The sequence below is a fragment of the Clavelina lepadiformis genome, chromosome 1 (genome assembly GCF_947623445.1).
Source record: "Clavelina lepadiformis chromosome 1, kaClaLepa1.1, whole genome shotgun sequence".
Taxonomy (NCBI): Eukaryota; Metazoa; Chordata; class Ascidiacea; order Aplousobranchia; family Clavelinidae; genus Clavelina; species Clavelina lepadiformis.
Genome location: NC_135240.1, coordinates 25,389,990 through 25,404,778, shown reverse-complemented (window position 1 = coordinate 25,404,778; position 14,789 = coordinate 25,389,990).

The window sequence follows — 14,789 nt, the reverse complement described above, 5'->3', positions numbered from 1 at the left end:
TATCTGTTTATATACCAGTAGTCGTCAATTTGCACGTGATGAAGTTACTCAAAATTTCAAATAAACTTTTACTTTATTGAAACTTCTGTTACAAATGAGTTTGGTAATCTAAATTACAAGATATACTACTTCAAAAAAAAGTGTTTTAATACTTTGCTTGTGGACAGCATTTCTTCAACAATGTGTTACTTTATGGTCATCTTGAATTTTACACATTAACTTTACCTTATTATTTGCATTTTTCTCCAGCATATAATACAGAACCCAGTGTTTCCGAAGACTTAACTACCGATTTGACCACATTAAGTATGGACTGGTTTGCTGAAAAATAAAAAAATAGTAGCAATATTGTGTCTGTAAAATCACTACTGTTTGAAAGTCTAACCACTTCAATTATGACCACTCTTGCCAATACTTGACAAATTTTACAGATTAGTTTACTTTTTGTGTATTATTTTTCAGATACAACAACTCAAGAATTTACAACTGTAATCTCAACATCTGCTGGTAAATATGTTATTTTTTATATTATAATTCAGATTAATTTACTGCTTGATTTCAATTTTTCATATCTGTTTATACAGTCAAAAACCTGCGATAGGAAAACTTACTCAAATTTCAAATAAACTTTCACTTTGTTTCAATTACTGCTGCAACTGTGTCTGTAATCCAAATTGCAAAATGAACCATTCCAAATTAAAACACTTTTATTGTTTCGAATTTGAGCAACACTTCCTCAAGTTTGTGCTACTTTAAGATCGTATTGAATTTTACACATTTACTTTACCATGTTATTTGATTTTCATGTACAGCCTATAATACAGAATCCAATGTTTTTGAAGGCTCAAGCACAGGTTTGACCATTATCAGTATGTACTGGTTTCCTTAAAAATTGTAGCAATGTCTTTTCGTAAATACATTTTTCAACTGATTTTATGTCTAAACACTACAAACCTGACCACTCTTACCAACAATTTACAAATTTTACAAAACAGTGTACATTTTTTTGTATTCTTTTTAAGATACAACAACTCAGGAATATACAACTGTTACTTCAACATCTGCTGGTAGGAGCTTCATATTTTATATTACAATATAGATTAAATTAATGACTGACAAACATTGATATTTAGTTCAGTTTTCTCATATTTGTTCATATCTGTTTATATACCAGTAGTCGTCAATTTGCACGTGATGAAGTTACTCAAAATTTCAAATAAACTTTTACTTTATTGAAACTTCTGTTACAAATGAGTTTGCTAATCTAAATTACAAGATATACTACTTCAAAAAAAAGTGTTTTAATACTTTGCTTGTGGACAGCATTTCTTCAACAATGTGTTACTTTATGGTCATCTTGAATTTTACACATTAACTTTACCTTATTATTTGCATTTTTCTCCAGCATATAATACAGAACCCAGTGTTTCCGAAGACTTAACTACCGATTTGACCACATTAAGTATGGACTGGTTTGCTGAAAAATAAAAAAATAGTAGCAATATTGTGTCTGTAAAATCACTACTGTTTGAAAGTCTAACCACTTCAATTATGACCACTCTTGCCAATACTTGACAAATTTTACAGATTAGTTTACTTTTTGTGTATTATTTTTCAGATACAACAACTCAAGAATTTACAACTGTAATCTCAACATCTGCTGGTAAATATGTTATTTTTTATATTATAATTCAGATTAATTTACTGCTTGATTTCAAATTTTCATATCTGTTTATACAGTCAAAAACCTGCGATAGGAAAACTTACTCAAATTTCAAATAAACTTTCACTTTGTTTCAATTACTGCTGCAACTGTGTCTGTAATCCAAATTGCAAAATGAACCATTCCAAATTAAAACACTTTTATTATTTCGAATTTGAGCAACACTTCTTCAAGTTTGTGCTACTTTAAGATCGTATTGAATTTTACACATTAACTTTACCATGTTATTTGATTTTCATGTACAGCCTATAATACAGAATCCAATGTTTTTGAAGGCTCAAGCACAGGTTTGACCATTATCAGTATGTACTGGTTTCCTTAAAAATTGTAGCAATGTCTTTTCGTAAATACATTTTTCAACTGATTTTATGTCTAAACACTACAAACCTGACCACTCTTACCAACAATTTACAAATTTTACAAAACAGTGTACATTTTTTTGTATTCTTTTTAAGATACAACAACTCAGGAATATACAACTGTTACTTCAACATCTGCTGGTAGGAGCTTCATATTTTATATTACAATATAGATTAAATTAATGACTGACAAACATTGATATTTAGTTCAGTTTTCTCATATTTGTTCATATCTGTTTATATACCAGTAGTCGTCAATTTGCACGTGATGAAGTTACTTAAAAGTTCAAATAAACTTTTACTTTATTGAAACTTCTGTTACAAATGGGTTTTGTAATCTAAATTACAAGATATACTACTTCAAAATAAAAGTGTTTTAATACTTTGCTTGTGGACAGCATTTCTTCAACAATGTGTTACTTTATGGTCATTTTGAATTTTACACATTAACTTTACCTTATTATTTGCATTTTTCTCCAGAATATAATACAGAACCCAGTGTTTCCGAAGACTTAACTACCGATGTGACCACATTAAGTATGGACTGGTTTGCTTAAAAATAAAAAAATAGTAGCAATATTGTGTCTGAAAAATCACTACTGTTTGAAAGTCTAACCACTACAATTATGACCACTCTTGCCAATACTTGACAAATTTTACAGAATAGTTTACTTTTTGTGTATTATTTTTCAGATACAACAACTCAAGAATTTACAACTGTAATCTCAACATCTGCTGGTAAAATTTTTATTTTTTGTATTAGTTTCATAAATTTCATTTTTCACTGATTTTATGTCTAAACACTACAAATCTGATCGCTCTTACCAATACTTGACATCTTTTACAAAACAGTGACCATTTATTTGTATTTTGTTGCAATTTGTCCATGCACTTTTCCATGTTATTTGTTTCTTATGTACTGCACATAATACAGAATCTACTATTTCCGAAAACTTAACTACCGATTTGACTATTATAAGTTTTTGCTGGTTTGACTAGAAACTTAATTTATTACGCTGGTTGGTTTTGTAAAACCTATTATCACTGTTTTTAGATTCAAACACTATAAATGCGACCACTATTGGTGCCACAACTGAAACAGGTGGGATGATTTTCTAATGCTTATGTTGATGTAAGTTTAATTTCAAGAATGTTTATTAAGTAGTATTGCCATGTCATATGTACTTTTGTGCTGGCACTCAAAGTATTTTTAGAAAATTTTTTTCTTTACAGCATTTAACATTTAACTGAAAGTATATTCATCTGATTGATTACACTAATTGCTATGTTATTTATTAAGTCACATTGCATGGTCTTATGACTGGATATGATATTAAACATGCAGCAGGCTTTGATAATAATTAATATATGAATTAAATGAACTTCAGCATCCCTAAAATTTGTAATATTTATATTTGTTATTTTAAAAGTACTAAGTGGTACAGTTAATTATGCAAATTGCAATTAAAGATAACTTAACAACTTCCATAACTTTGTCAACACAAGCAACACTTACTGGTAAGCATTTGTAATTTGTTTTAATATCATACATTGCATGTGTTGATTATTATTAATTTATGATGCCCTAGATTAATCAATAGGTGATATATCTTGTGTCTGAAGAAACAAATTTCTTATTTTTTTTAAGAACCATGTGACCAAAGCTGTGATGGTTGTGCCGGTTGTGATTATAACAACATAAGTGAATGTGCTTGTGAATGTATTGTTGGATACCAGCCTACGACAGACGGAAAGTGTGATCCTGGTGAGTGTTTTCAATTCTTGTAATAGTTGCATAAAATGCTGTTTTTGCAAAATTTTGTATGATAACAAAAACTTTGCCATAAGTAAAAGTGTAACAGCATTTAGCTTATTGTGAGACTCATGTTCATGTCTTCGACTATTATTTTAGTTTTCTGTCCACAAAGCACTATGATGTATCCCAACGATTCATATCTCATAAATGTGACATTTCCTCAAACTCAATCTGGATTTCGAAATTCTTCTGCAGAGAAATGTCCCATAAATACATCAAATTGTAAATATATTTTGAAATGAGAAAAATTGATAAAGTTTAATGTAAACTCAATATAAGCGAAAAGCCAGAATTAAATATTTTAGATAACAACAATAAAAATGATTTTGTCCCAGCGGGAAAACCATATGGAACTAGGTCATGCAGTGTAAGTGGAACATGGAATCAACCAAAATGGCTTTCCTCATGTAACACAACTGCTGAGGTAACATTACATATGCAACTAAAGCTATAATTTCTAAAATCCAACAAAGGTAAATATTACAGTCTGTTTCAAAATATACTTTTAGAATTATATCAATGCAATTTTCATTTCAACGATGGAACAACAAGAGGCTGCTGATAATCTTGAAGTTTTAACTTCAAATCCAGACAGTATAACCTCAAATGAGATTTCTTTAACTGTGGAAGTTTTAAATAATGTTGTTAATGTCGGGACATTGAATGCTGAGGTTTGGCATTTTATGACATTCTTTGTTCACAAAATAGGTGATCTGAAATGTCGGTTTCTCTAAGCACATGTGTTTATTTAACTTTCATTTTTGTTTTCAGATTTCATCTGCTGTTGTGGCCACAATTGGAAACTTACTCAGTGTCTCTGAGGAGGACCTTCAACAAAGTGGTCAAGCTGTAAGGTAAAATGACTTTCTTAAATGTAATGTAACATTTTATGGTTCATATTTTAAAATCAAATTGCTTAGCCTTTAATAATTTTTTACAAACGTCTTTTTTTGTTTCCTAAAATCAGCTTAATGCAAACTCTGGATTCACTTGGAGAAAAAGTTGAACTAAATGATGGCGAAATATTTCAAGAAATTAACCCCGCAGTGGCAGTTGTCGTAGTGCAACTTACAAGTGCAGGTGAAATGATGACAATTGTGATATTGCTTTCAAGTATCTCGTTTTCTGTAGTTTTTGTATGTAGATTCATGACTAGTGAAGATATAGATTTTAAATGTTGGGAAATATTTAGAGGCGCAAGGAAACATTGGATATCAGTTTGCTTCCTTACCAATTCCAAAAGAACTTGGCTTAAGGTCAGATCAACTGAGCTTATTTTTTGATGCACCAAGTTTAACTACGTCATCTTACATCCAAGTACCACCAAATGCACTGCAGACAACATTAGGTGATAGCATGTTACTGTATGTTTAAACATGCATGGTTTCAACTTGCAGTTTTTCAATTAATTCATCTGCACTTTGAAAGATATAGTTGACCCTACTTAAAGTTTGTCATTGCTGTAAACTACAGATAACCGAGTGAGCTTCTATGCTTTTCCTGATGATAAACTTTTTCGAGCCACCGACACGAGCAACATGTATTCTGGAGATGAATTTGTTGCTTCGGAGGTCATTTTATCAGCTACAGTTGTCAATGCTACAGGACCTGTTGTAAATCTTGATGAACCAGTTGTAATGCAGTTTTTTTTAAATTCGGTAAAAAAGCAGTAAGCCTTAAAAGTAAACACTTTAATAACTTTCCTTATATTTGTAATTTCGTTTTAGTAATTTTTGGTTATCATTTATGCCAAGAGGCATGTTTGAAACTGTTTTGACAATCAGCTAACATACAGTACTTCTTGCTATTTGTGCAATTTTCGCAGACCATTACATCAAATACAACCCTTGAAGGAAAATGTGTGTTCTGGAATGAAACTGGAAATGGTTTCTGGTCAAATAAAGGCTTGGTTAGCCAGAATATCAGTAATGAGTTTGCTGAGTGTCGATTCAATCACCTCACCAATTTTGCCACGTTATTTGTATGTACAGTGCACTGATTTGGTATATGTAAATGACATATGTAACATTTTAAGTAACGTATCTGCAAGTCTCGTATGTAACATTTTTGTGTTGTTGAAGTCCACGATACCCGTAGACACACCTGGACTTGACCTTGTTACAATTATTGGATCCTCTATTTCAATCTTTAGTTTGGTTCTGCTGGTAGCGACGTTTACATTTGTGAAGTAAGTGACGCTTTTCGATCTTTGTCTTTAGACATTTTTATTTTTGAAGACAACAGAAATTTGTTAAAGCAACAGATATACTATAAGTGACACGTTAAGTTCTAATATACATGACATATTTTTAGAAAAATGCGAACTCAAGGTAAATTCCGATCGGCATTTCTTTTGGTCAACCTTGGCATGGCGCTTTTGATCCTTAATATTTCACTGATCATAAGCGAGGCGCCGTCATTGGCAGCGCCATCTACTGGATGCACGGCGTTAGCGGTAATAATTCATTTTGCTCTGATTTCTTCATTAGCTTGGATGATGGTGGAAGGAGTGAACATTTACATAGTTGTCGTTCATGTAAGTAACGAAATTGGATCAATTCTTACCAACTACTGTATTATAATTGATGGATAAAGTTTCGAAGTCACTTAAAGTAAAATTGATTATCATACGTACTAATCAACAAGGTAACCTACAAAACTGCAAATTGTGTTTAAGTCGTATGCTTTTAGTTATTCTTGGTGAAGTGTAAACTCTTAAAGTTAATCCAACAATATTTTTCTTTATTCTGTTTTAATGGTATTCCAGACGATGTACGCTCGTATCCATATCACCAATCGACGAGTGATTATTCTCTCTCTTCTATGGGGCTGGCTGATGCCTGCAATCTTTGTCGCTATAGTCGCTGGTGTTGACATAAACAACTACACGAGAAATGATTCAGAGTAAGGAGATACGATGAAAATAATTCTTCTCATTCTGTATTTTGAAAATATCAAAGCAACTGCAATGAAAAAATCGTTAATAACGTTACCAATTTATAGTTATTTTAAAATTGTTTTGCAGGTGTTGGTTATCTGTGGACGTGGAAATTTATTTGATTGTCATTCCTGCTGCAGTGATAATGGGCGTTAATCTTTTCCTTTACATTGCAATTTTTGCACGTGTCGTGTGTTGTAGACGAAATTTGACTGCAAGCCAGGTAACTATGGTATCTATAGCCTACCTATTTTCAGTATTATATTCGCCAGAAGATTAGATTGTTTTCTACGTGATGCTTAAAATTATTGTTGTTTTAACTGGAAATTCGTGGTATCGCACGTGTATAATGACGTACAAAAGTAGTCAATGGATTTAGGAAATTGAGTTTCAGAATGTTGGGTGAAAATTTAAGTACCGTATATAATATATATTATGCACTTAAGAATCGGCGTTCAGAAACTCGCAAGAATGTGTTGTTTTCCATAACTCTGTTTATAACACTTGGAGGAACTTGGTTGATCGCATTTCCGATTTCAGCAATACAACACGCAGATGAAAATGTTTCCACCATATTTGCATACATTTTTAGCGTCCTAACTTCCCTGCAAGGTACACAGCAAACTATTGCCATTATTATCAAAAAGCAAGACTATTTGCTTTTTTCTTTCTAAAGCTTTTCTTTTCAACCTTACAGGTGATAATTTATTTTATTAACTTTTGCAGGTTTCTTCTTGTTTTTGCTGTACGTGGTACGACAATATTTCACCAAAGACTTGTTTAAAGCTGTTGCTAGGCTATCATTTTCGAAATCTAGGACAACATTCAGCAATCTGAATACGACCATGAGAAATTACCAGATTCCACGTCCAGATGTTGTGTTGGAAAGGTTAGAAACAGTTTATTTCAATTGAATTTATTCCGATATAAATTTAATCATTGTAGTTTTGTGATTGACAATTAAGTTTCCTCATGAAATCTTTGTCAATCAATAAAAAACCAAGTTTCGTATTTGTGTTGTAAAAATGATTATTTGTTCTTTAGGTCGACAGCAACGGAAAGTTAAGCCACATAGACAAGACAAAAAGACCCAATAACTCTTTTATGATGGAAGCTTAACACAAAAATCTTGCATAATTTCTACCAACATCTATTTTTCAGCTTTTCATCATTATCAGCTTTCGCAATTCTTGCTGGTGTCGTTTCGTAAAAACATGGACGTTTTTTAACTTAGTTTGTTGTAAAGAATAGGAATGTATAGTACGCACATTTTTAACATGTGTTTACTGTATTCTTAGTCGCTATTGGATTCGTTGTTAAAATGTGACCGCTTAGCCGTAAATAGGTTAACTTCTATTAACCAACAATTCAGTTTGTAGGCAAAATTGTTCGTTTTCATATTAATCGTCATATGTTGATAAGTTTCTGCTTGTTGAGGATATTTTAACTGGGATATTATTTTTACTTTTCTATCAATATTTTAAAATAACTTTTTACCGCTTGGCTGTCTGCGAGCAACAACATTTTGCTTAACGCCAAAAATTTCGTATTTGCATGTTTTTTGCCATAAACATAGCTGCGGTATCATGCTTAGTTGTTTATAAGGTGTTCTGTATTTTAATTGAACATTGTTGAAAGTAACCAATCCAGATTGTATAATATGTCATAAATTTTTACCAGAGTGGATCCTCTTTGTGTGCTTTCATGTTGTGAGTTGTTTTATTATTATACTCCCTACATTCAAACAGTAAAAACGAAATTATTTACAGTGAACAACGTTGCGATGCCTTTAACTCGGCACTTTTGAATAAACGCCGTTCAAGAATTCGAACTTGGTGCCTATACTTTGTTTTTATTTCTTGAAACGGCACAGTGAAAATGATATCAAAAAAGAAAAAGGATTCTTCACTTGATTAATATAGTTGAATATTGTACTATTTTAGTGACTAAGTTAAATGTACATGGAATCAATTACATAGCCGATGTTTACAAGAACTCCTCTATGGGCTACTGCTATCTTGTGGCAGAGGAGCTTGAATTCCCCGATGAAGTGTCGAAGTAAACTTGAGGAAGTTTTTTTCCAAAAAGAGTCTGGAGATGGAAAGTGAGAGAAGTTACAAACATTTTTGTTGTTTTTGGTATTGATGTGTTGCTTTATAGTCGTACAGCTCATCCAAATTAGTGTACACTTGGTCTTGGTTGCAAAATCTCTGCCTCGTGACCATGTTATTTTACGTGGAAAATTTGGTTATTTGAGCGATAGTGGAGCCTTTTTTGGCTTTCAGCGGTATAAAACCCTTTTTAACTGGTTTTAAACTGTTTTGTAAGATATGTCTCGGTTCTGTAATAGTTTCGAAAGTATTAAAGGTTTAATGATGCTGTTTGCTGATGGATCTTTTAGATAGCGTATCTGTTTAAGACATCAAAGCTCTGCCTTGTAACCACTATACCACCTTTCGCGAACACCTATCATATATTATATATTATCGAATACCATCATATATCGCCAACCAATTAGGCCTATAGCCTAATAGTTTTGGGAAAGTTCGAATATTTCCTCGGTAGCGTTCCAGGTTTAATTGCTAGAAGACTATAGGTCTTATTAAAAGTGGTTTAAGACGAAATATCGTGCGTCTTCAAACTGCATCACTCTTGTCTGCAAACTGCATTACTTAGTCTTAGAACTTTTGTTACCTATAAGATCACGTAAAACCAACCGATTTTGTAAAACCAATTGGTAAGCCTTAGCAGAGAAGGGTGTATACATTTGATATTTATTGTTGTTTTGTTTTTTACAAAGTCATACTTCCCAGTTTAAGTTAAGGTTAGAAGTTTGGATTTTCTTGGACCCAAGTTATGATCATACTTTGGCATCCTTAAGCTCATAACACACCATGCACAAAGCTGACCGTAATACATAAACTAACCACATTTCAAAATTAAATCTAAAACCTTTATTTTTTATGACTCTTTGCGTAACACTCTTTAACTTTTATCTCGTTCGACTAACCAGCTTCTTTCGATTTGAAGAAAGTAGATCAAGTACTGTAAAAATTGTAATGGGAAAGACACAAAGCAAGTACTGTAATTGCATTTAGCGCTTTAACATTTGTTGTTAGTTCTACAGTAGTTAATTCCTTGTTCCGTTGTGTAGATCAATGAAGGAAATTTAAGGCTAAAAGCTCGATAAATTGCTTCAATACATAAAAGCATTATTAAAATTCAATTGTGTCTACCAGGTCGCGATAAAAGCATTTGTTCTTTGGCTGAACTTTCTAAATTTATTTTTAAACAGACGCGTCCAATGGCAACAAAGTTATGCGATAGTACTGGTTTTACAAACAGAACAATGCATTTGGATCACAACATAGGCTGTATATAGAGCTCCGCACAAACTTTTAAACTCATACGTCAACCACCTCTATACGAATGTCAACATTGTCGGTTTAATTAATTTTTTGTTTTCAAATTGTGTAATACAAAAACATATTCATTTGTCCGAAATATGTACGTTTCGCAGCCGGTAACGAAATTATCGGTATTGAATCGCTGAATCTGAGTAGACATTGTGGTTTTATCATTATTATTATTATTGTGCTGATCGACATAAAACAATTAGCTTCAAACATGCTTTAATTAGTATTAAGCTTAATGCTCTCACCACTTTACCACTAAACAACAATACAAAGTTCACGTAAGCTCCTTCAGTACTTGAATCCCTTTTGAAATAGTTCACAAGTTTGTGTGTTTATTTTCAGATTTTACCACAATTAAATGTAGCGCTGGATGAGCTCGAACCACTCGAACTATCCGCTGGTTCGAGTTTCTCATTTTTGTTTATCGTATAGAGTAAATAAGTGCTTGGTGGAACCCAATTTATTTATGCCCAAATTATATTTCAATGTGAATGTGAATGTGCTTGTAAATGTATTGTTGGATACCAAGCAATAACAGATGGGAAGTGTGGACCCCGTGAGTTTTCTATTTGTGTAATCATTTTATCAAAAATAATGTGCGTGCAAAACGTATGTGGTAGCAAGTATGCTCAGCTAAAAGCTAAAGAATAATTGCAATAAGCGTTTATGTGAGTGTAAATTTCATGTTTTTGAATATTTTGGTTTTCTGTCTACAAAGTACTTTGATGTACCCCAACAGCTCAGATCCAATAAATGTGACATTTCCTCAAACTCAGTCTGGTTTTCAAAATTTCTCTCCTGATCAGTGTCCTCCGAATACTTTGAATTGTAAATATATTTCTAATTTAAAGTCAGTATTAATTATTTTGTATAGCAACGTTTAACGTTTTTTGCTGCAGCTGGAAAGCCATATGGTATGAGGTCATGCAGCGTCAAGAGCGTTTGGGACGCATCAAAATGGCTTTCCGAGTGTAATTCAACTGCTAATTAAGGTAAGTTCAAATTCAAATTCAACCTTTAAGCAGTAAACCTAACCTGTGATGTATAAAATAAACGGAAAATGAAATATTAAAGTCTATTTATAAAGTTACGTTTAGAATTACATCAATATATTGTTTAATTCAACGGAAGAACGTCAAGCAGCTGCTGCAAATCTTGAAATTCTAACATCAAATCCTGACAGTTTAACCTCAAATGAGATTGCGGTAACTTCTGAAGCTTTAAAAAATGTTGTTGATTCTTAAATATTGGATAATGAGGTTTGACGTTTTACAAAATCCTCGGTTTACAATATTAGATGGTCTGAAAGCTGGTTTTGTCAAGACAAAGTTATGCCTTTAAATTTAATTTTTCAGAATTTATCTGCTGTTGTGGCCACTATTGGAAACTTACTTAATGTCCCTCTGGAGGGACTTCAACAAAGTGGCCTAGTTACAAGGTATAATAAACTTTATAATTACAACATAATATTAGCATTGTAATTTAACAAAAGCCCAAGAGTCGGGAACGGCTAGATTCGTTATTTCCTGGGCCCCTATGTATTGAAGTTACCTACCCTTTTGTATTGTCATAAGTAGTCAAGAAATCAGAGATGACACTTGACATTCGTTCTTCTTTATGGAGGTAGCACATGATTGTCATCATCAATATTACATTATATGATCAATAAGCGCTAATGACTAAGACATTAATGATATTATTCAACTCAACTTCTCAACTCCGTTTCCTGCAATCAGTTTATTGCAAACTCTGGATTCGGTGGGAGAAAAAGTTGAAATAAATGAAGGTGATGGGTTCCAAGAAGTTAGCCGTGCAGTGGCCGTTAAAGTGATACAAGTGGTACTCTGGTAAAAAGATTCTGATTTGTTTTTTGCATCTTGTTTGCAACTGTTTTCTGTATTGTACATCATGATTAGCCAGAGCGGGACAATGTTCGCTTAAAGATACTTACGCTTTTCCATAAAAATTGACTCTTCTACTCACGCTCTTGAATGAGAGAAGAAGCGTAGGCTACTCGAGCTCATCATTTAAATCAAAGCCATTGTTGGCATGTCCGCCCATTTTTGAAAATTCAGTTACATTTGCATGTTGGAATTTAAAACTTATTCCCAATTGTACCCGTAACTTATGATCATTAGCCCTACTTCGGAAATATTTAAGATTTCCAGGAGAGTTCAGAGCAGGGAAAGCAGTTTACTACCTAATGCAGTAGTGAATTATTCTATATGTTCAGGAAGTTTTAATAAAAAATTATTTTACTGGCATCACGCACTTGATGCATGAGTTAACTATCGTGTTTATACCATCGTACCCCCTACTTTTGTTAGGTACCGTGCGATACTTTTTTGCAGCATTTACATACAGTAGATGGAAGGAGGTATGCGGTGTATGCCGTTTTAAATAAGTCAGGATCTATCCTACACTTAATTGTTTGGTGAAATAAGCCATAGGCCTATCACTGCTTTTGCTTTCGCACAGCTATCACGTGAAAATAGGTCTCAAAACAATGAAAACTTTTACAATTTATCAACTGCAAAGTGCGTTCATGGTTGTTTGAGGCTAGCAGACAAATGCGCAAATTGTGAGCACGCTACATTATGGCAAAATAATCCTGCTCCATCACTCCCTTGCAAAAATAGCGCGTTCTTGCCCAGCTGTCTGAATTTCCTTAGTCCAATTTTTAGAAGCAGAAAGAAGCATTGGATATCAATATACCTCCTTATCGATTCCAAATAAACTTGGTTTCAAACCAGATGAACTGAGCATATATTTTGATGAACCGAGTTTAACTGCTTCATCTTAAATTCAAGTACCAAAGAACACCAAGTGATAGCATGTTATGTTTAAACAACAATGGATTTAACTAATAATTTTTCAATTAACTTATACGCACTTTCATAATTACTTGAACTTGCGGTTTATGTGACTAATACTAATTATAATTAATATGTTATTTTCCCAATTGAACTTTTACGCGTATTTGTATCATTGACCTTTTTTGATTTAAATTTCCATGTATTCCTAAAATTTTGCTAAATGAGAAAATATTTTAACTTGAAAACTATTTTCGTTTTTGCACCAATTTCTTTTGGCACAAAGATTGGCCTAAGTTTTATAAGCAATATAAAATTACGTGCATCAAGGTTTGGCAAATTACTGTACATGTATTTTCGTCTTTGTGGTCGTTTTGAAGTTTCTGTTTGATAAAGTCCTCCATGGTATGCCGCTGTAACATTTCTTTAAAGCACTACCATTAATTACTTTGACTTAAAATGGAAGATAAGATTACAATGTGTAAAGTAGATTCACATTACAATTTGTTCAAATCACTGCACTTTGTGCTTTATGTCACGATTTTTGCAATTTCTTTTCAAGCGTCAATACTTTGCGGACACCTTTATTCTAATGAGCACTTAATGCAGCATCTTGTACTTTATTCCAATCAGTATTTAATGAGAAAACTAGTACAGTAATCGCCGCTTTATAAGACCGCGATTTATAGACATAGCCGCTTATAAAGCCCCAGTTATGCTTGGGTTCTATTTAATCAGTTTGTTGCTGAAGGAAAATAACCCGCTTCATAATTTCGAATCCTCGTCATATAAACTCATTTTTGAAACAGCAATCGCAGAAAATTGAGTACAAAGACGTAGTAATGGCTTTTGGCAAAGTGTACTTCAATACTATTATTACTATTATTCAATACTCCTATTACAATACTCCCCTACTTAGCATTTTTTCTGAGCCACAACCGTACTGTAGTTTCCATACCAACTGTTGCGCCACAAGCTCAGTTAAAACTAGGGATGTTTGAAATGGAAAAAGATTCGGATTCGTGAGAATACGAATAATAGATTTTAATATTCGTGCGAATCCGAACCGATAACGTTAAGGTATTATCGTCCTTAGATGGAGTAAGTATTCAACAAAACTGTCGCAGCCTTTTACCTGCTAAATAAATGTTTGAGATCAAATGATTTTTTATTATTTTCACTTGAACTTGATAATAAACAAACTCACGTCTTGTTACATTACATTCACTCGTTGGGTCCGTCTCATTAACAAAGCTTGTAAATACAAGTAAATACAATAATGGAGTACTCGACCGGATTGTGCTGTTAAAATTCGGATTAATGAGAAAGCAGTAAGGTCGATATTCGTTTTTAATATTAGGATTCGTGTTCGATTTGGTACATCCCTAGTTAAAACTAGTTGATCGTTTTACCTTAAAATAAAGTACCGGATGACAACAAATCTTGCTGAATAAAGCAAAAACCTTACCTTTTGTTTATACGCGTTGTGCACACTCATTTACATAGAAGATTGGTGTTTGCTACGCTAACTTCTCAACTAACATTTTATTTTAGTGGAACTATGTAAATAAAAAATTTTTATTGGGACGGTTTGGATAAATAAAATTTTAAGAATTTTATAATTCGATGTTTCTTGTAGGCTATTTTATTTAGTGTAGAACAATATAACCACCTAAAATTATAGAGGGTCAAACTAACCGTGGCTTAGACCGCCGCCATATCCT